The following is a 23897-nucleotide window of genomic DNA, read 5'->3' on the forward strand; positions in this document are numbered from 1 at the left end:
ACATGTCCTCCATCCTCCTCCATGTTCTTGCTTTGCTTTGCACGAACGGCACAAACCTACACACACACAAATACACACCACGAGCATATGAATACATACGTACATACACACACACACACGCACATAAAAATAAAATGTACAACAGCAGCTGTGTTTGCTCTGGTTTCCTACTCCCTGGGCATGTGGTTCTTCCCTGGAGGAACACATGAGCTCTGACCCAGGGAGCTATGCGTTGTGAAACTGTCCTTGCTCCTTCCCCGTGCTCTCTCCCTGTCTCCATCCCTCTTTCATATCTGGCATGGGATGAAAACAAGTCATCAGGAAATCCACAAGAAAAAAAAATGGTGAAAGAAGGACACACATTTCACCAGCTTTGTCTGTATTCAACAGTGATTACTCTGCCACCAAAATGGATTCTAGGACATCTACAGTGAATAAAGAATAGATTCAATGTGCTCAGATTAAACTAGTCCTCTGCCATTGGCCCCTCTTATAGAGTGGTTTGTGTTGTGGAAGGTACAGTACTTGCCTTTGATAGTTGTTTATCTGTTCAAAAAGCTGATGTGGGCAAAACCCATTAAGGAAGAGAACCAAATATAGTCCTGATTTACACGAAAACATCCAGCTCAAATTTACACGCTAAACTATCAATAGCCAAGTAGATAAACGCTGTGTTACTGAAATGCTATGGTGGTGGATATTTCCGGACATTTCTCCCATGAGGCCTTCCTCCTTCCCCCAGATACTGAGGACTAATTGGATTTTCAGTCTTTTATCAGCTCTAACTGACACATACAGTCCTTTCTTTCCAGTTTGCTCTCTCCCTCTCTCTTTCATCTCGCCGTATTGTTTATCTCTCTAGGTGGCAGGAGCTACATGAAACCACAAAGAAAAAAAGCGGAGGAAACCATAACGCCCAAACAGACAGAAACCGTCTTACCTTGAAGATGTGTGGAAAAACAGAAATGGACGACCGTTAGGAAACATTAGTGTTTAGCCAAGCTGTCCTCAGTCTCCAATAACATGACCAGTGTGATGGTTTGTACACATTCATAATGCAAAGCCATGTTGTTTCTGTAAACTGGGATGATTTAGAGCTCGTTTTCCTGACAGAGCTCTGCCCACATCAGCTTTTTGCACTAAGTGAACTGCGAAACGACAGTGCTGATTCAGCCGGATAAGACAGAATGAAAGAGGGATTTTTGCCGTTTATACAGAAGCACAAGACAACATGAGTAAATATAAATCTCAGCAAAACTCATTAAAGGCTGGGGGCTCGGAGAGGAAGGGCTGAGGAGTAGGCTAGCAGAATATGAGATCATAGGGAATTAGCTTCTAAAAGCATGTTTGAGGACCATGGATCATCTAAGGTTATACTAATGCCAAGTGATGCCTGGAAGACAGAACAGAGGAGGAAAGTTTTGCTCTTCAGTCATTCGCTTGTAAAGAGGCTCTAAGAGACAGCAGCACAGCATCACCAAATAAAAACTTAATGCTATCCATCTTTTATTGATAAGACTGAATTATAAATGCCGTGACAACGGAGCTAGCCATGTCACAGCATGGGCATGATGGTAAGACGGTGGCAAAAGTGGAGGGATGAAAACACACACCAGACAGACAGACAGATATGTTACACCGCCCAACAACACACATCTGTAGTTCAAGTATCAGAGTTCAAGTGAGGCAGTGAGGAAGCTCAGAGAGTGTGTGATAAATCTTCCAAGGACTTCGCAGAGGCGTTAACGTACTTTTTCCCTATAAATAAAACACCTTGGGATTTGAAACAGGCATAAAGTCTGATTCATCCAATCCACAGTCCCCCGAGAAGGCATGAAACACAGACAGAAAATGAGAAACCCGTGGAAAAAAACAGACATTTATTACATATTGAAGGAGGACGAGTCATGGCGTACACTTGCAATTTAATCAGCGCTGCCTCCTAATGCATATGAAATATGGAGGCAAAAGCCCACAAGCTTGAAGCCAATCTCCTGAATTCTCCATCACACATGTTCAGAGACAGAGAGAGATGGAGAGAAAGAGACGGAGAAAGTGTGAGAAAAGGAAAAGAACCTTTAGGCATACAGTCTGGAGAGAACAAAGCTCGAGCACTTCCATTGCAGATGGATTTTTCCCAAACATGAAAAGTAGATTCGTGGACCAAGGCTTTCATATAAAATAGAGCAGAATAAAACAGAATGCGGTAGCAGCAAACCTCCAAATCTCCTCTGCGTCGCTCTCAACACAGGATCGACACAGGGTTGCCATCCACTGTATTCTGGTGCAGCAAAACATAAAGGAAGTGGCCGGGAAAGTTTAAATAGACACATCCAGTTCTGAATGTGGCCTGCTGCAACACTATCAAGCCAATCCCTTTGGTCATAATTGAGGCTGGCAGGGCTTTGCTAACGTGTGACTTTGTTCCCACTGGCCTGCCTCGCTCTGAACAGAATGTGCAAAATTTCTAAGGACCCTTGAATTTACCAACAAAAGTTGCCATTCAGATGCAAATTCTGCAACGGCATAGATCTATCTGAGAGTAACTTTCTCTCAGAGAACTTCGTGTGTGTGCATGCGTGCTGGTGTGTGTGTGTGAGAGAGAGTATGTGTCGGCGGAAGGAGGGGTTTGCAACTCTCAATACAGTATGGAATGCTTTTTTCATGATAATACGAAGCCATGGTTTGCTGCCATCCTTCATCTATCATTCTCCACTTGCAAATCTCTGCACCAGCACCAGAATCTGGAAAAACACAGCAGCAAAATCACTGTTTTTACTCAGGCTCGTCAATCCCATACCTACATGACAAACTACGTTCCTTGGCAGGGTATTCTACAATGACCTAAACACTGAAACACTTGCTTCAGCTTAGGGAAAGACTGCCATAATAGCTGCCTATGTATTATGATGTCTCATAATACATATTGCTTTGACATATTGCTTTGCTTTGATTTATTCTACCAATGACCTCTACACTTGTCAGTTGTTAATGTTTGCTTGATGACATTTAGCACCATGGGTCCTTTAACAGGTCAGCACAGTCCAAACCAAACTCTCCAATCGCTGGCTGATAACCCTTGAAATCATATTCAATAACCCTCCAACTGCTCTTTGGTTTAAAATAGCACAACAACATCCTTTTGACAAATGTGCCTTTACTTCCTAATAACTAACTTTAATAGTTGTGAATGACAAGAGATAATGCAGAGGCTGATCCCATTCACCGGGAAGATTTAATTTAGATTTCCCTCAGGTTCCGATAAGCTTGGCACTCTGCAGACATTCTGAGATGACAGTCAGAACCGCAGCAATTTTCTGTTTGAATACACAGACACAAAGGAGAAGTGGTTAGACTTTAAAAGTGCGAAAATGAGATTTCTGTTGCGATGAAGAGATTCGAGCGTGAAATAATTCTTCCTGCAGTTACCGTTTAACTATTTGGGTCTACATCTGTGTGTATTTCTTCTCTTGTTTATACATGATATTCTCCCCTAACCTTTAATACCGTGTGGAATGTCCTGCCCAGACAGTGAAATATGAATGAGAGTAATTTTAGCACTTAACACATCATTAATCCTGCAGTGAGTCTGTTACCCCGAGAAGAGGGGTGAAACTGTAATGTGTTCTGGCTGGAAAGAAAATGCACGTGCGCACACAGACACACAGACACAGACACACACACACACTGCAACGTATCTTACACATACTTTCCATTTGTGTTTATACATTTTTTCCAGCAGTGAAACAACAAATTTTCCTGGGCTTGTTTTTTTCTTATGATTTGGGAACCTAAGCTCCAAGCAAGTGAGGCCTAAACTATGCTACAGAACACAGTGATATTTAAGCCAGGTACATAAGGAAATTCCCACTTTGTTTTGGTAGAACCTGACTCGCCTGCATAGATCCCTGACTTCATCTCTATCCAACACCTTTGGGATGAACTGGAGCACTGACTGCAAACCACACCTCACTTATGTGCTCTTGACTGAATGGGAGCAAATTTCTTTGAAGCCAGGATCCAAAATCTTATGAACAACCTTCCCAGAGTGGAAGTTGTTTTAGCAGCATGGCGTTCAAAAAAGATGTTCAATAATCACATCTATGTGGCATGTTTGGGTCTCTTCCTCTTCAGAGATGTATGATGCAAAAAATATTTGTAAAGCAGTGTGTACTGTAAGTGAAAGTAACATGATAGGTAATAAACAAAGAAAGTGATAAATTATAAATGCAAACACACACACACACACTGTCCTCAGAACTCATGTTGTGGTAGTCACGCTATACTCTGGAAGACTTGAGTTAGAGCTTTGTCCACATCCAGACACACACAGGAAAAAAAAAATCATCGCCATCTCTGCAACTCCATAATCCACTGAGCCCATTATCTTTTAAATGGTTTCTATGCGAGAGAGTGATGGGATGCCAAGCAGATAGTTTGGTGGAAAAACTAAGAGGGTGAGGGAGAGAGAGGTAGGAAAAGAAAGAGACTGTATGATGGTGTCAGTTCAGACAAAAGGCCCAGTCATGATGTGTTCTCGCTGGAGAACAAAGAACTCTGACAGACTCCCTAGGTCTTCTCTGTTGACTATAAATGTACACCACACACACACACACACACACACACACACACACACACACACAGTCACACAGTCACACACAGTCACACAGTCACACACATACACACATGCAGGCAGAGAGGCACACAAACACACAAACACACCCACACTCTGTGTATCCGACTTTCTCTCTGAAATTTCTCTCTCCAACGAGGGGGGACAGAAAAGGAGAGAACAACAGTTAGGCTAATTATCTCTGAATCTGCAGGAAATGAGCAACATACTATTGTTGTATTGTTCTCAAATTGTTTTGCCCCAGCAGCAGTACAGGGGCATCACACAGCTACTGTCTGCCTTTTTGTCTCCTCCAGGTTTAACAAACTGACTCGGTGACGATATGCCTCATAATGAGCCTGGATTGCAGCCAGGCCACAAATAACAATGTCAAAACCTGCGGCAGCGGGGATGTTTTGATGGCTCAGTTTAGTCTTCATCTCTTAAGATGCCAGTTCTCGTTCTCATTCTTCACTCCGGTCCACCTCACTCTCGCTCTCTGTTTCCAGCAGCAACCGGGTGGCATGTAGGGCCAACGTGGTGGTCTGCAGGTTTTTTTGGGAGGCTTCAGTCAGGGTCCACCGCAGGGTCACGGCATTTACCCCTCCTCCACTGCACCCCTGCAGTACGCTCCATGAGAGCCCAAAGAGAACACGGAGGTGTTAGGGAAAACACAAACAGAGCCCCAATTGTCCCCAACTTGGGTTCAAGCCCCCTCCCCCCCTCCAGCTCCACCTCCAGGGGTTTAAGACTGAGAGAATGAGCAACTGTCAATGGTGTTTTGTAAATACGTAGCTGTTTTCACTTCAGATGGGTTTATTCAGACGTCGGAGGGAAATGCGCCTGCTTTGCAGTCTGCGAGTGTCCTTGCCTTTCCTGTCCTATTGAGGTTTGTATGGGAAAGCCATTCGTGGCGCGTCCGAAAGAGCGGCACAATCGCCAGCTCCTTTGAGAGAGGGGCTGACAGCTGAAACAAGTGAGCAAGCTGGTGGACAGGGCAGCCTGCTGAGTGATGGCTGTTTCTTATTGGCACTTATTGACCAGAGGCAAAGCCCCCCTACAGTGTGTCACATCTCAGCTAAATGGATTACAGACGAATCAGTCGGGGACCATTGTTCCACCAACCTAACTACCTCACTGAGACCTCAGTGCAGCGGAGTGACTTCTGTATGACATTGGATAACTGCTGCACCGACGAGAAATCAACCATCACTCAAAATACGATCTGCTGAGAAATCCATAATACTAAAATAAGCTTGATGAGAGGAACGTTACTGGGATGCACCCCGTGATATTTATCTGTTTGGCGTAAAGCAATTATAAACTGCACGTGTTGGTAAAATTAGATCATGTTCCACAGGACTCGTAGGTTTTAAGCTGCTATTTGTTGTGTTTTAATTACATGCCATTTCTCTCCCATCATCAAATTAGCACCTGCAGTGGGGACTGCTCCTAATGGCCCTGACGTAATGATGATTACAGACAATAACAGTTTCAACTTTCAGTAAACAACTGCCGACCGCCTGCTGAATAAATTACAGACAGCCCAGATAAATCAATACTCTGACTGAAAGTTACAGTTCAACTGCTGCAGCAGTGATCACATCTATAGACTCTGCATTCTTTTACTTGTCTGATAAACAATGGCTCTTGACTACGCGGCAGAGGGATATTTTACCATGTGGTGGTGGGGGCCATCTTATCTGGTGTTAAGCACACCCCTGGGGGTTGGAAAGGTGACAACCATCTTTTTACTCCTTCGCTCCTCCACGTTCTCTGTCCTATACCCCCCTGACCCCCTCCAACCCCACCACCATTGCTAGCTGGCTTCCTCATGGCCCCTTTTGTCGGTGGATTACTGGGGGTTTAGAGACGCTCACACCGATCCTTCCCACCCCTATCGGAACCACACAGGGGGTTAAGATTAGAGCGCAGAGGGGAGACCGCCACACAATGACGGGAATTACAGAGGCTTTCTGTGTATGGCCACTTATATCCCCCCGATTTGCTCTACTCAGAAATCACCACAGAGCATGATTTAGGGCTTGTGGTTTTCTCAGCAGGAATCTTGGGCTATATGCCAAAACCCAGGGCAGAGTCTGTAACAACACCTTTAGAGTTCACTGAGTGTTTTTTAAATCCAAACTCTTTGTCTTTTGTTCAGTTTAAACAGGAACATGTGCGATGGTCCTCGTAATCATCCTTGGTAAATGACCAACGCAGAGACAAACAAACAAGCCTCAGGTGAAACCACAGTGGTGTGTTACTGTACACAGTCAACACACACAGCTCACATCATCCCTCCATATTGTGAGAGAGTACAGGCTGTCTCCTCCTCTACAGGTCGGTATCCATCTCTCTCTGCCCTGTCCCCGGGACAGCTGCCCAGACAGCCCATCTGTCTGTCCTGACCTGTGTTTGAGACCATGGGGGGAGCCTAAGTGGCCCACGAAGGGGGTCTCTGGCATCTTGCCCGCCCCGTAATGACAGTTAAGCTGCCAGCGGCTTGCCTGACAGCTCTTGAGGTCTCTCTGTGGTGCTAGAGTATTGATATTGTATCCGATTGCAAAGGGCCTGGCAGGCTTTTAATGAGAGCTCAGATTGATCAGGCAGCAGTGGCGGTCCCTTTCCTGTGGATGATGCTTATTGGCTGTCCCTGCAGGGCTGACCTCCCTCTGCTCTGAGACAGGAGACGAATACAGTCATACATACACATGCATGAATACACATATGCTAACTATACTATGTACAAAGGCAGTATATGTGAAGTGAATCCATGTCTCTTTTTGTATCCATATTTAATGGGAGTGAACTGCCTGACTGGATTATGGCAAATTTTATAATCCCCAACCTGCTTTGAAAAGAACTGCTTTACTAGTCAAGTTTAGCTTAAACTAAAATACTCACTGGCAAATATATTTCCTTTAAAGAGTATAAAATACTCTCTTGGAGGATCTTGAATGTTGCAGCGTCAAAGCAACAGCTGAAACAAATTACAGAGGGTCTCAATCATTTGCCAAATTTTAAAATACTACTGGCAGTAAACTTCACTTAAAAATAACTGAAACTTGAAATCTGTTTCTACAATTTAAAAAAATCTTTTAGTTTAGTAAGTCTACATGTCATAATAAAAAGATCAAGTTGCTGTAATCTCAATAATTCTTTCCCCAAACAGAATAATTTATCGGCAGTTAGGCAAAATAAAATACTTTCAAGATTTCTCCCAATAAAAAGCCTTGCTGAACTAACAACTAACAGCAATAAGAAAACTAAAGTTATGAAAGAAAAACTTTAAAGAAAAAAAAAAAAAACAAAACTAAAGTTATGAAAGAAAAACTTAAAAGAAAAAGAAAAATACTTTTTAAAGATTTATTATAACACATGCCAACACATACCCACACACACAGGAGAGAGAAAGCTAAATCTCTTTCTTCTATGTTGAGGTTCTTTGTGGGGTTAAAAACTGGACAACAGGAGTAAGCAAGTTCAAATAAACAGACAGAGCGAGAGAAAGGAAGGAACAAGATATTTAAACCACCTGCCTGTCAGACTCTAAAATGCCACTTCACCTTTTCATCTTTCCTCCGCCTCCTCCTCCTCCTCTCCACCTGCCTGCCTCCACAGGCTTATATCAAGGTCACAGCAGTGGTCTCCAGGACTCCACTCTCTCCTATTAGCCCTCCATTAGGTGCCTGTCAGAAAGGCAGCCAGCTGTCAGCCCCCCCATGGTTGTGATCATGACCCCCACTCAGCCTCTGGACCCCCCTCTGGGATCTAGAGCAGTGAAGTAACAGGATGGAGGTAGAAATGAAACCCCTGCTCGGTACTCAGGGGAGGGGACATTGTGATTACTTTTCTGTGGCCTTTACAACTGAAGCAGCTGGGAGACTGTTCCACGTCTTTGCCGGCGATTGGTCACACGAAAATGTGGTGTGAAAAAATTCCAATACAGAGTGCGCTGAATTTCCACAGGTAGAAAAGGTACATGCTGTGATTGTGTCCTCCTCAACATGGTCTCCACACGCACCTGGTGGCAACCTGCTCGCCCTCTCTCTGTGGCCCTCCATCTCAGTTTTCTCCCTCTCTGTTCTATTAAACATGAATTAGCAGCGCCTTGATCAAGTTCATCACCCTTGTGTTGTAATCAGTGCTGTGTCAGAGGGCCGAGTGGCCCCCATTTCACTAATAGAGTCATTACTGCACCAGTCGGCCACCTCTCTGACCTCAACCCCCACACACCTTCAAACCTTCGTGTTGCACCTCCAGCTCAGATGGAACATAAAACATCGGACAGGACGGGAGATACAAAACATCGGACAGGACGGGAGATACAGCCAGCTTTTCAAGCACAGGGGGATTAATAGGCGCCTATAACCTTTTACTGTGGATAACACTGAGTGAAAAGGTCAATCAGATTCATGAGAAAAGCGTCGTGGTTGAATGTCTGCACTTAATGAATGTTGTATAGCACCAAGATGCACTCTGCTATATGTGAAGTAGAAAAGCATTTAAAAGTAAATGGGGAGCAAAGCCAATTAAAGATGTGCATAAAATGGCTTGTAAATTCATACGGTAAGCAGATGAGAGAGGGACATCCCCATCCCCACATCGTAGTTAAGGGAGGGTTAAATACTATAAGCCAAATATGTGAGGCTTGAACCAGAATCTCCACTAGCTGTCCCGTGCTTTTCACAGGGTGGGCAGTGATGACATACTTGGTGTCATCCTGTATTTGGTAAGCTCCTTGTTAAACATGGCTGTGATTAAAAGCTATTAAAGCAATTATCTTAACGGCAGGAGAGCTGGGGATAAGACGACAAGAAGAGGGCCTTTTGTGGAAAGATGAAACCTCCTTTCAGCACCATCGCCCCAGACAGCTTAAGTTAACTGAGTGGTTATGCAAGTGGGCAGAGGAGATTTTTTTTTTTTTGTTCCATGAGTAATGACACAGACACACACACACACAGAGACACACTTTCTTCACATCCTTACAAACACAGATCCAACTTCCCAGCCAGTCAATGGGAGCTGACACAGAGCAAAAGAATGAGCCGCTTCTGTGTTGTTACTATAAAGCTTGGCCAGAGCGCAGAGCGGCCTCTCTGTGTGTGGTGCCGCAGGTTGGCACACTCACAGGGGGCTTTATTGGGGCGCTATCCTGAGCGTCAGGCAGCATGCCCGATGTTGACAAAGCCTGGTATCGCCTGCTGTCAGCCCATTCTGTGTGCACCCGGCGGAAAGAATCAATTAGGCCGAGCTCACAACAGAGCACTTTAATATTTGACTTTTAATCAGCGGGCAGAAGGCAGGCTGGGGCATGGAAGCAAGCTGGCAGTTTCCGTCTTGCTGATGTGGAAAATGAGGGTCAGGGAAATGCTCTCAGAGCCCCTAAATGTGCATCACATAACCCAGGGAGGATGTGAGGACTCAGTCTGAGAAAAAGTTGCCACCAACAAAAGGCTAATCCCCCAAAGTGTTAAGAGAAAATATTTCTTCATCACTCAAAAGATATCAAAAGCACCTTATGCAACCAGCTGCAAGGAATGGATGAGAGATATCACATAACTGTGTTCGTAAACAACCAGATCTCTGAGGAGGGGACAGTGGTTTAAGAGAAGAAAACTGAATTGATGAGGTCTTCAGTCGGCAGATGAACTGCGCCTTTGAAGAGTTTCTCTTGAAGACTTTTGGTTTTTATCCTGCACTGCCGAAGGCCCCTCTGCCAGCAAGAAGAGGAGGAAGAAAGCGAGAGGTGAATGCTGTCCTCACACTGGGGTTTTGAAGTGGAGATCAGTCCTCAAACAGAATCGCTTACCAAAGGCGCATCATTCACCTGTCTGCTCTTGCTAGTGTCACAGAGACAAGAAGGAAAATCAAAGTTCAGCTCCCTCAAATGCTCCGTCAGGAAAAGTTACACAGCCTGGCATATTTTTTTTCCCACAAACAAAACAGTAAACTATCACGGCGATATTAGGAGCCATTTGTAGTGAGTCATTTGTTAATCAAAAAGGAGAACTGATTACAGTCACTCACACACACACACACTGATGTTTTTGCAAGTGATAATGAGTCAGCTGTGCACAGCTGTGCATTTATTCTGCCCACATGTGCTGAGAGCTGCTTCTTCTGCTGCCATCCAACTGTTCACACAGGATGACTCTGATCACAGCAGCAGCACCAACATGTTACTGGTAAACAGCCAACAGGACAGCGGCGGCCCTGCAGTGGTGTGGTGTCCAGATCTGGCAGATTTAATACCTCTTTACAACACATTTGAACAAAAACATTTCAGTTTTTTTTTTTTTTTTTTTTTTTTTTAAATTCAGTGCCTCCAAATACTGATTTAAAGCATAAAAAAAACAGCCAATGTTATCATTGCTTGTTTTCGGGACGACACGAAGGCCGAAACCACAGGGGGTGAAGGCAATTTTTCAGCTATTGATTTAACAATTCTAAGCTTTGTAGCTCGCTCATTAATTCTCACAACTATTTCCCTCACCTCACCCCCACTCCCTGCATCTTTCATTTCACTCTCTTTTCTCATCTCTTCATAATTACCATTTGGACTGACGGCCGCTGAGGGGGCATCTGCTGCGGCCACAACACAACCCACAGCTCTCTTTGATCATGGATTCTGTCTCAGTGGGGCCAACAATAACCGTCCTCTTATTTGTGCACAATGAAATGCTAATCACTGGCAGCCAAATCAAGCGAGGTGATGCGATTTTGAGACTGACTGAAGCAGCGTGATGAGTGAGTCGCCTCTGGAGGTGACGAATCTATCCCCCATGGTAAATAAAGCGTTGACGTTAACTGTAGCCTGCTGTGTTGTTTGTTTCCTCTGAGATCTGTAGAATCCATGGCAACAGGAACAATAATCAGAACCTGACTTCCTTCTGCTCAGATGGAGCAGTGATACCCAGATAGGTGGATAGATGGATATGAGAAATAGATGCATGAGAGGTCAGTGGCAGTCTGCACTGGAGGGAGTGAACCTCACACAGCTGGGTAATGTGATTACATTTCAAGACAGGCAGACACGACTTAGCATGCACTGACCCACATCAGTGAGCAAACACATGCAAAAAAAGAAAAAAGAAAACTTCAGTAGCTGTAGCAACAAAACAAAACCTCTGTCCACACATGCGAGTCAACTCTGTGGGTGAAAAGAAGAAATGAGAGGGCAGAGGGAGATTTCCCGTTCACAGTGAGTAAGAGGTGAACAGTCTTACCTTCCTTTCTAAACAAGCTGCCTCTGATGTTCTCCTCTCCCACTGAAATCAGCCTCTGACTGCCAAGTTCTGTAAACAAACACAAAGTCCAGAGTGGATGAATACTTGGAACATATGCAACTTCCACTTAGGAGCTCAAACAGAGCCAGACTCATCTCATACCTACAGTATTCTGGCTTGTTTAAAGAAAACAACAATTTGAAATTATAAATATTGTATAAATTATGCCCGATTCTGGCCTGTATTGTCTCTGTCCTCCCGAACAGAAGCAGTAAGTCATTCTGAGTCCAGATGCCACTCCCAGTCACCGCTCCTCCCTCACACATACCCCGAGGATGGTGACACATCTGTTTTAGACCAAAACACCGTGACTAAAGGTGGGATATGGAGATAAACAACCACACATGGCACGGCAGTCTACATGGTCTGTAATCAAATGTATCTGGAAGCATCCACACTAGATAAAATCCATATTTTACTGATGTGACGCCTGAGGAAGCAGGCAATAGTTCAGGAGACAGTTTAATTAGACCTCTGCCAGAAACAGAGAGTAAAAATGGTCTAATTTCTAACATAATTACCTCTCACCCTCCAGGACATTTTTAGTCATTGTGATAATAATCAGAATCTGTTTGTAATGCTATGTAAACACCGCTCACTTTCAGTCAGGCAGACAAGCAAATCCTTACACTGCTTTAAACTAGGTGTCAGAAGCAGCCGACGTACGGGAAAAATAGCTGTTTTCACCCAGCTCGTTCCATCAAGCTGCCATCTAACACTGCCTCCACGTCTCCAACAACGTCTAGCTGTGATCTTGTAAGCTACAAGGCCTTGTTCTGCGTCTGCCTGTCAAAGACATGTTGACAGGAGTGGAGCTGTCTGATCCATGTTCTGATTGGACAGGTGTCAGTGTCCGGCATGTAAACATCTGAGCCGAGTCAGACGGATCAACCTCTCCATAACCACGCTGTGAGATCTTAGGCCTTAATCTCTCTATACGGATGGAGCATCTAATGTTGCATATATAGTCTTTGGTGAAATGCTTTGCACACAACAGTGTGGTGACACACACACACATGCACCCCGTTGGTATGTGCACCAGACTAAAAATACACTGCAGAACCTTATGAGCCCACATATATCTCACTGCCAAGGCACGTCTCTGACCCCAGCTGCTCTCTGCCCGAGCCAGCCCTGCCAGCCACTCATGGGCATCAAAGAGAGGTGAGACTGGACACCTGAGCCTGTCATCTGGAGCAATAAAAAAAAAATTTAAAAAAGCCTAAGACCTCTGTCAAGGCTTGCGTCTCACTGTGAAGTATATTCCTAGATAGCTTAACACATAACTGACATAGACATTTGAAGCCAAGGACACAACAAAGAGGAGGAATTTTACTTGCACGACAACAATACGAAACAGCAGAGACATCATTTATTTTGACAGGATTTTATTTGGCCAACGATGACATCCACATAAAGTTGCAGCATTCAGCAGACACTGCAGGCTGCAAATGGCAAAAGTGATTTACTTTCTTTTTCTCTCGCTAAAATAAAGGAGTGACAGATTTAATATAAATAAGCAGAGAGGGGGAGGAAGAAGGGAGGGGATTGGAACAGGCTGCGGGTGACAAGGCAGTGTGACAAGCGTGGCAACTGAGAGAAAATTCAACACCTGGCCTTGTCCTTGATGTGAATAAGAGGATGATACATCAAAAAGTGACAGAGCAGAAAGATGGCTATTACCCAGGCAAAGAGGAAGTGGAAGAGGAAGAAGAAGGGAAAGAGACTATTTTTAGCAGTGGAGTAAAAATACAGCAGGTTTTCATTTAATATTCCTTTCCATACAGGGCTCCTGTTAATGAATCATGCTTCATTAGTTACAATAATCTTGAGTTCTTGGCAGAGTTGCACTAAAACTGTAGTGACATTCGAAAGTAAAAGAGATCAAATGCCCACGTTAACAAATAACGGCCACTGAGCAACTCCATCCTCCTCTGACTGAGATAAGCTGGAATGAGCTGTCTGTCTCTTCTGCCCGATCCTGATGAAGTTTGACTGGGAGGGTAAATGAGCAGGAGCCCGAGGCCGTGTTTTCTTTGATTGGCCGCATTCTCCCTGTCGAGCAGGAGTCTTATTGATTTCAGTGGGCTGGAACCCAGACTCTGCCCCTATTGATCCCTCATCCCCAGCCCTGTCTCTTCCCCAATTAAGAGTTCACTAAGCCGCCACTATGGACCCCTCCAAATGAATACCACCTTCCTGCCAACATCTCAATGTTGCATTCACCACGCTGCCTGTCTCTGGTGCTCTCTCACTTCATTTCTCACTTTCATCTCCTCACGCCTCCACTTCAGTTGTAGCTAATGCTCAGCCACATCTGAACAATAGTCCAACTGACCTGGATATGTGATGAGGTAGCTTTTGGGTGGTGGGATCAAGATAGGCAACAGAGTCCCACAGTTCATTAAACATAAGCATGAGGTGATTCCCAACCTTTTATTTTGTTGGTTGTACCATCACAACCTCCATCACCATTTAAACCATTTTATCCATTACTTTTAACAAACTATTTCAGCTGTGAATCAGTTAGTTTTATCTATGTATTTAACCATTTATTCTTTTTACTTTCAGCTGAGTATTCTAACCCTTTATCTTTCTGACTTTCATCCATTATATTAACTGTTTTAAACGTGTATTTATTACTGTTTATCTATTTCAACCATTTATCCATTTTTTGGTGTTACATGCTATAACTAACTCAATATGAAGATAGAATTTCATTACTATATTTATTTAATTCAAATTGTAATTTATATTTTTTCCCAAGTTTCTTGAGCTACTCCACAATCTTTTCAAAAACACCCAAGGCAGATGCAGAAGTACCCCCTGGGGTACGAGTACCCCTGGCTGGGAATCACTGCTGTATACAGTCCAATTCTCTGTACATCAATTGCTTCACCAGCGGCCAGACTTGAAGGATTAGAACGAACTGAGCTTCTTTGGATGTAGAGATCTGGGATGTGTCTGGGTGTCAGGCGAGGGAGATCAAAAGATTCATTAGATTAGAATTAGATCAAACACGGTTGAAAGTTGTGAGGACAGACAGAGGAGGAGTTTGTGAGAGTGAGAGTGGTCGACATGAGAGAAACAGAAATCAAGACGTAGGAGCCAAAAAAGCTGTCTGACTCAGAGTCAGTTTAATTGTCAGGTACACACAGATACAAGGAATCAGCCTGCTTCTCTGTCTTTCTCCAGAGCTGTCGGCACGTCAGTCTCCTGATCTGCCCACCTGGATGCAGTCAGAAAAAAGCAGTTCAGTCACAGGTCAGCTGTGCCCCGATGCACCCAGCCTTAAACCCCTAATCCCACTGCTTTGGTGGAGTGAGAAAATCCAATTTCAGAGATCTGTAATTCCATAAACCTTATTAGGCACAACAATGGCTGCTATACCCCAGGGGGAGAGGCATGAAGCAGGGGTGAGGGTGTGGCGGGGGAGCTAAAGTTGTGACCAGGCTAAACACAGGGACAGAGAGAGGGCGAGGAATGCAGAAATGAAGATTAAGGTGAAGTCGGAGTGTAGCAAATCAGGCAGATGAAAAAGACAGAAGCACTCTGGCACGGTCGCACTGCCAGCAAGTTACCATGACTAGGTACAGCATGATGAGATGGACGACATGCAAAGATTCACGTGGTAAAAATCTCACTAAGTATTTACAGTCAGTGTCCTCAAAGCTGGTGAAGTCATCTTTGTTTCACCAAAGTCTCACATTATTTTGTAATATCTTAAATTTGTCACAGCTCTGCTCCTTTTGTTTCCTTTCTTTTTTTCTTTCATTTAAAAAAAAAATTGCTTCTTTGCTTTAAAAGCCTGCAAAGATCAGGAGGTTTTGGGTGAAGTTTTGTACACCAGCATCTGGAAGGAATTTCAAAATAGGAAGTTATCTATTTTGGTTGGTTTGGCTTAGTGTCTTATCACCTATCTTATCACCACTGCATCCTGTATTCATTTAATCGTAACATCAATGGGCCACTTAGCCTGTTGTTATCTGAGTGCACTCATTGATTGTTTGCCTAAATCTGGGAGAGTGGGGAGTGCCTGTTTGTTTTGCCTTCCTAATGGACAGCGTCTCAGCACACACCTCAGTGAGAGTGCAGAGCCGACAGTGAGCAGCAGAGGAGACATGGCCAAAAGAAAGAATGGCAGACGAGAAGGAGCATACTGCAGGTTGATCGATAAAATCTCTTCAGATTCATATTTGAGGGAGCCAGGTGGTGGAAAAGTAGAAGAAAATATGGTAATAATTACAACCGCGGTGATGAGATTTTGCTTATCAGACAGAAAAACTGTTGAGAAAACTGGCTTTGAACTTGAGCCAGATTTTGGCTGTGTTCCAAAATCTCCCAATCACTGCTCTTAGCAACCACAGTTAATTCTGTCATAAATTATTCACAACTGTAACAAAACTGTAGCAAAAGGCCACTGATAACCCCGGGATCTGAAAGCTGATTAGAGGCGGAGATTGGAGCAAGGATTTAATACAAAATTCTGATATAGCAGGCCCTTAGTGACATCTCCGCTGTTTGATATTGCAAGTGAGAAGGGGCCTCTAGCCACTGTCTCTCCTGAGACAGATAGGGCAGTGAGGCCCGTATTCTGTGGCCAGCAGGGTGTAATTACATTTCCCCGTGGGGCACCTCCGCCGCAGCAGCTCAGCCATATAGAGGGAAGAGATTGAAATCTGATTGCTCTCGCGCACGCCAGTCCAATGGCTGTCCACACGTGAACATTGGGAATGGCACGTAAACACGGCGTGCACGCGGAGGTGAAACCGCACAGGCACAAACACAAGGAAACAAAAACACACACAGAATCACACGCACATGCAAAACACACACCGGCGAGCTTCTCCTTATTTGCTCCTATCAGCTGCAGACTACTCTTCACTCCCTACACACTGTTGAGAGCGGGGTGTTTGAGAGGCGTCATCAAAGAGCCCCTCTGCCTCTCTATCATTAGAGCTGAGAGGAGCGGCAGCACCGAGATTTACACACTGATCTCCTGATGCCGTGTCATCGCAGGACCTGTTAACAGCAGCTCATACATACAGATGAACAGGGACACAGAGAGGGAACACGTGAGTGCTACTTACTGTCAGGCTACTTTTAATGTATTCTAAAGGAGCCGTGTGTGAGTGAATGGTTGATGAAACTGTTATGTTTCCAAGCTTTAAGCTGAAAATTGTGCTCGATGAAATGCAAAGTAGTGTAGATTACCATTAACTAAGTGTATGCAAATATATTTTGATATATCCAATATAGACAGCTATCTATCCAAGCAGAAAGATTACATGATTAATCAAGCACTGGTAACTCTGATATACCATGACACTGAGTTGCTGCCTCTCACCTCAGATGCATTTTGTGTTTATTATTTAAACAAGTGATATCATATTTATGTGCACCCACGAAACTCAGCTCTGTATTTTTTATTTTCTAGGTCTTTCTGGTGGAGTGAGGCCATTTAACGATGCATGGCAGCATGACATGAATGAATGATACAGAAGAAGAAGAAGAAGAAGCAGGTACAGTCATCAGCACCAAGCTGTAATGGTCCTCTTCAGTATATCAATTTTTCCATCTTGGGCAAGATTACAATTTTTCTGCTGTAGTTTGGCGTCTTTTCAAAATTCTGTTGTTTCCACTCTTTTTTTATGTGGACTTTTAATTATGTGCAAATTTGAAATGAGCATAAAAGCAAACGGATGGAAATGTACCAACTGGCGTAGCTATTGACATGTTCCTCTAAACATGTAGAGGGACAGCGAGTGGAGCAGATGGAAGAGGCTATAGCTCTGAGAGAGCTGAATGAAGATAATGAGAGACATTAGCTTTAGGACCCTCTAATCTAACCTTGCTGTGTCTAACCACTTAAGGTCAAGGCGGCGGTAAAATGAGCAGACACCGGCGCTGCCCTGGCCGCCTGCGGGTCTGCAGAGATCATCGAGCGGTGTCACCTTGGCTGCTGTCACTGATATCTGCCACCTGTCACCACGCTGCCCCCACGGCCTGAGATGTGGATGCGTCGACAATGGGTTTGTCGATAGCTCTTCCTCCCCAGAGTGTCGATGGGGGGAACATGTCCTCAGCTTTCATCAACAGCTTGAGTCAACAGCTTCGGCGTGGGCATTAGCATATAATACATATTCATGCCAGTGTCTCCCTTCAACTGCATCGCTGGCCCTCCTGCACATTTTCCAGCCATTTTTACAAACGGCATGTCAAGCACCCCATTTTCGCCGGGAGTCCCACATGGCCTTTTATGTATTCAACACACGGCCGCTGCAAACAACATCAACAGGTCTCAAGGTCGTCACTCCCTCTGATTGCGTGTGTGTGTGGTGTTCATGTGTCCCAGTAAGTGTGTGTACAACTGAAGAAGAAAGAAAAATAGGAATTGAAGAAAGATGTGCACAAAATAAAACAGTTAAAGGTGTAATGAGTGTGTGTGTAAGTTTGTGTGTGTGCTCTATGAGCAGGAGCATAAATTTAAGCGGTGTGAGTGCACCCATTGTATGTTTGGGTTAATGCAGTGCAAATAAGTGGCTGTGATTCGGTGAACATGTCCAATTAGTGAGTGTATCCATGCAAATACCGCCTAATGTGTGCGAATATAAATCTCAACGAAATGTTACGTGCATCTGGGCGCTTGCACGTGGGTGTGTGTGGCACACGGCTGCAGTCTCAGTGTGCCCGGGGACTAGCTGACAGGTAGACTAAGCAGAAGCATCTTCCTTCAGTCCACTGGCATCTCAGTGCGAAAAGAGGCCAGTTGATGTGGGGGTTAGAGCTTCCATGGCAGAGTGTGTTGTGATAAATAATGAATGCTTAAAGAACAGATCTCTGAAGCTTCTTTACTTTCCATCCATCCCTCCATCCTTGCATTCATTCATCCTTCCAACCATATCACTACAAACAGCATGGGCGGGGGGTGGGGGGGCGTTCAGCCATAAATATTTTAGCCTCTAGGTCAGTGCTTGCACCCTCCCACCGCTCTGCTGCTCTTAACCGCCACCGCTTGGTGATGACACAGCCTTTTGACCCATAAAGATATTGACAAAACACTGATAGTGAGTACATTCACTGGGACCAGCCTCGTAGACTAAAGCCGCGCAGGCTTCTATAGGAGGGGCCGAGGCTGCAACTGTTGAAATGGCGAGTCTTGGGTCTTGAATGTTGAGTGACGAATACCTCCTCGGTTTCTAAAAAAAGATCCCCACAAGGTAAACAATCCAAGGCTGGACCAGTCCTGCCTTTTGGAAAAAGTAATATTTTCAATGCTGTAGTTGTTGTTTTGGCTCTATTTTTAAACCAATACGCACAATTCAGCACCAGACAGGATTATATTTGGCTGAGTAAATACAAGGCAAAGCTGAGACAATGAATGTTCCAAATTTCAAAACACCACAGACTGTGAATCAGGAAGACAAAGAGAACTAATCACAGATTGGATTCAACACCAACACAAGCCAAAGAACTGTGAAAGCTGTAGTGACTTGTTTCACTGAATAAAGTAGATTCTTACAGAGTCTCAGCACAGCTGCAATGTAATAATTGTCCTACACCAGCAAACTAGGAGATCTGTGGACACGTGAGCATTTCTTAAAAGCAGTCACTTCAAAACCTAAACCACAGCACATGACAGCAACGTCCAGCCTGAAAACTACCAACTTGTTCGTCCAGATAAACAGCAGCTGCTCTCCACGCTGCTCGGATTCAAAGCCAGAGACTCTGTGAAAAGAGTCCAGTGCATCCGATGAACGAGAGGTCTCATCTCTCTTACCCTGATGAGCAGCGCTGTTAGCGACTCCATGCATAAATCTCAGAGGCGAACAGAACGGATAAGAGCATTCAAGTGTAAACTAGGGCAAAGCTCCAGCTCTGTACCTTCTAGATACACAACTGTGGAAGCAAGTCCTGTGGAGGAACAAGCAGCTATGCACTGAGAGGTACACTTGCTGTCATCTATCACAAATACACACACAAGCACAAACACAAATTCACACACCTGCTCTGGTCAGTCCAGTACCATCCAGTCCTGTCCGGTCCGTTCAGATCCGGTCCCCTGTGCTGGCAGAGTGAGGAGCTCGTCTCACCCCCCACACAGCCCGGCGCAGACAGCTCACTGTTATAGATGCACTGACAAGTGAAAGGAGGGAGGCGTGGTTTCACATGAGATAAATAAAAGAGGGAGGGAAAGAGGGAGGAGAGAGGCTCCCACAATCTACAATTCAATTTTGCCCTCACTCCCTTTTTCAGCGGTGTTTCTGTCTTCCTCTTCTTTTCCTCTTCTTTCAGCATGTCCTCGCTGTTATTCTATCGCTCCTTCTCCTTTTCCATCTTCCTCCCTGCGTGTTATTTTTCTCTGGCTCCCTCTGTTTCCATTAGTTTTAGCCTCGCTTCTCCTGTGTTGCTTTCTGTTTCTTCTTTTTCTCCTTGTCACATTTTCCTCTGCCTCTTCCTCTCGCTTTCTCTGGGCTCTCATTCATGCATGCGCGTGTTCGAGTGTGTGCGTGTGTGCATGTGTGTGTGTGTGTTTCAGACAGTGAAACAGGGCAGCTCCGGCCATCTGTTGGAGTCTGTGAGCTTCACCTATTCACAGTCTCATAAAGGCAGAGGCACACAGAGGAGGGAGAGAGAAAGGAATGGGAGGGAACAAGGGATCAATCTTAATGCTGCAGGGGTGGGGAGGGAAGGCACAGCCTGGCACACACACCATATCTATCAGGCTGGCACCTCTGAGGCGAGCTGGCGTGGGCACGTCTGCCTCACTGGGTCCAGGCAGCACAGGGGATTTGGCTCACAGTGCATGGGCATGCAGATAGAAAAGAAACGCACACCCAAATCAATTTATACACAAGCACACAAAAGCATATATATGTGGGGGAGTTCACACCGCACACACTCGCGCAAATCCACAAAACCAATTTCCTCTTGGACAAAACAAACAGGATCTATCAAGACAGATAATCCTACAAACTCAAAGAGACAAGGGGATGGGGGACAGGGGACGATTCGACAAACTCACACAGACGCACACACAAAGCCTGCCCTGAATCCTTCCATCACTGCAGAGCTAAAGGAGGCATTTGCCTGCCTGGTTCAAGCCAGGTATTTCTCCTGAGTGCCGGTGTCACTTCCTATCCCTGACCAGGAGGGAGAGGTGCGGCGGAGGGTGGTGGAGGGCAGAGGCATCCATCACTGTCCGCACCACTCGTCCCATGATGGATGCGCCTGTTTATCCCTCTCTGCAGGTTATTTAGATGCAGTCACAGCCGGAGAGATTAGTGATGGAGAACCTCTGCACCTTCTCGCCTCTCCTCCCACCCCATCTAATCAATAACACTCTTATCTATTATCTGCATTTCGAGGTATTTCTCCATGGAAATTTGAAGCAAGCAGAGAAAGAGAGATTAATTGTCCACCCCCTCTCAGTGTTTTCAATTACAACGCCTGCAATGGATCATCTATCTGTCAGCTTGGCACACTACGGCATTTGTGTCACTGCAAAAAGATGAAACCATGCTGCTTTGAGAAAATCAAACAGTATTTTTCTGGCCATGACTGTCCCATGCAGAAGCAAAACAAACTATTCAGAGCAGGGGATCTGCATGGGATTTGAGGATAAAAACTATATATATATATATATATCATGCTTTAACTTCAGGTGAATTCAACACTAATCCTGTTTTTAAAAAAATGTCATTCAAGCCAGCTGGAACCATCAGCCCTTTGTAAGTGTGGATTAGGCTGTTCTAATACTATTCATAATCATCTTAAAACAAAATATACTGCTGGAAAATGATTTATTTCTCCACTATATGCATATCAGACGATGTCTGAGACTCTGGGGCTGCTTACATAAAGGAGCCATCTAGCTGCTCTAACATGCTGGATTACAGACAATGCCCGAGAGACGGACATGTTTTTCCTGAGCGGTGCCGACATGCCAACACAGCAGCCCAGTGACACCACTTTAGCACATGGTTTATTCATGCTCCCACTCACTCTCTCTCTCTCTCTCGCGCTCACTCTCACGCACACTTAAGCTGTGTCATACCGCTGACTTATAATTGGGTTTAGTTCAACAGATGTATCCTCCGTCAAACCGGTGTATACGAGCAGAGTAAAATCTCCTTACTACAGGTTGATATCTTCCAACCCAAATGGATCCAGAGAAATTCCCACAGAGGGTCAGGAAGAAAAGTCACAGAGAGACATGAAAAGACAAACAAAGAGAAAAACAACATGCAACAAAAAAAGAATACAAATGTTTGCGTGTCAACAGAGAGAAATATCTGCACTTTAAAAACACAGTAAGGTTCCAGACGTTGGGGAAACCATTTTGCTTTTCTGTTTTCTGATTCATTGCACACAAAGTGGACACGGCCTTGTGCACCACCTTTGCATAACGGAGCCGAGGCAGGTGCATAAATAAGAATGAATGATTCCTATTCTGATAGCACAGAAAGACAGCTATGTTCTATCCTGCTGAGATCTTGTCCTTGGCTGGGAGTGTGCTGTTACAAATGAATTTGTTCCTTTTCTGCACTGTGTGTGCCAGGCTGATAAAAATATCCCCTGTCAGCTGGCTGCGTGAAGAGGGGAGGACTCAGTGCAAATGAGGCAGACCCCCTCACTGTCTTCTCCTCCTCGCCAGCTCTATCTCTGAGAGCACTCCTCCTATTATTCTCTTGGTTTGGGCTAGTTGGTTCAAGGCTGACTTCTTTTCACCATCACCACCACCACACACATACACACACATCCTTTGCATCTTGCCAACCATCCACTTTGTGAATCCCTGGTTGAATGTGTGTGTGTGGATGTCAAGTGGGTCCTGTGCATTGAGACAGCTCTACATCATCATGGCTACATTATGAAGAAAAACTGAAAAAGGGGGAAGAACTGAGGGAGAAAGAGAGGAGAAAAACCCAGGAGCGGACAATGTGGGGACTCAAGGACACAGGACTGACAGGACTGAGGAAGAGAGTAGTCCTGGCGTCGTGAAACAATTCTCCTGAAAATAGCACAGCGGGTCCTGCAGGTAGAATAGTATTAGGGCTATCTAACCTCTGAGCATGTAGCTTCAGAGGCAGACTATTACTCTATCCACCTATATCCTCCTGCTCAGCTTGTGTAGGCTAAAACATACCATAAACGTGTCTCCAGTGTGTGTTAAAATACAGTGCCTGCACACAAACAGCACACACAAACATCAGAGGATTAAACATATGTCCAGAGGACAGCTTTCCTCGCTAATTATAAATGCAAATAGTTGAATCAGTTGCATTCTGCAGCTATGTTCATTGCTCCTGGACAATGTTTCCTCCACTCAAGTTCCCAAGCCGCAGAAGGTCATCAGAATGCCAAGCACTGATTAGCCGAATATCCCAACATTCATTACATCCCGGCAATGATGTGCGCCACACATTGTCCTGTCAAGGGTAATGGATTCCCCTTTTACTTATTTCATCCCTCCTGTCACTGTCACATCACATGCTCCCATTGAAAATATAAATAATTAATAAGTCAGTTATGAGCGACCATCGTTTTCCCTGTAGTTGGTTCCATATCCTGAGGTGATGTTATAATTCATTCATTAGTCTCCCACAACTCTGAATGGTACAATTAAAAAGAATAGAGGCTTCAACAAAGTTTCCTCCTTTGCAGATTTCACATTTAATTGCTGAGCTTTTGGTCATAGACATTTTTCAGACAGAAGAAAGTCTGAATAAGTCTCTGACTAAAAACTTTGCAATAAAACATAAAAGACAGAGAAAAGCCGTTATCCTCTTTAATTGTACTTCAGATTGTGAATTTTCCTCCAGCACCTTCCTGAGACAGTTTGCAGAGTCTAGACACAAAGCAAGAAGACACAAAGCCAAGGGAAAATAAGAAGATGGTGTCCCGGTTGCATATATCTAGTCATTCCACATCTTATACAGCGCTTTGAGTATGTAGAGCATTCACAGTGGAAAAATGCCAAACTTTAGTAT

The 23897-nt window shown here is 44.6% G+C and overlaps 1 protein-coding gene across 8 annotated transcripts in view; it reads right to left on the minus strand.

Moving 5' to 3' along the window:
- sulf2a (sulfatase 2a) overlaps positions 1–23897 on the minus strand; it is a 50225-nt gene that overhangs the window by 20944 nt on the left and 5384 nt on the right. For 7 of the 8 annotated variants that reach the window (XR_005893830.1, XM_041033265.1, XM_041033268.1 and 4 more), the window contains exons 1-2: positions 19910–20086; positions 11845–11913 (exon numbers count right to left, since the gene is read on the minus strand). The gene's annotated coding sequence lies outside the window, so the exon portion shown is untranslated. Of the gene's footprint in view, positions 1–11844; positions 11914–19909; positions 20087–23897 lie in introns of those variants that run through there. The other variant, XM_041033262.1, reaches the window with a different exon arrangement.

Source organism: Toxotes jaculatrix, chromosome 3, assembly GCF_017976425.1.
Source record: "Toxotes jaculatrix isolate fToxJac2 chromosome 3, fToxJac2.pri, whole genome shotgun sequence".
NCBI classification, from domain to species: Eukaryota; Metazoa; Chordata; class Actinopteri; family Toxotidae; genus Toxotes; species Toxotes jaculatrix.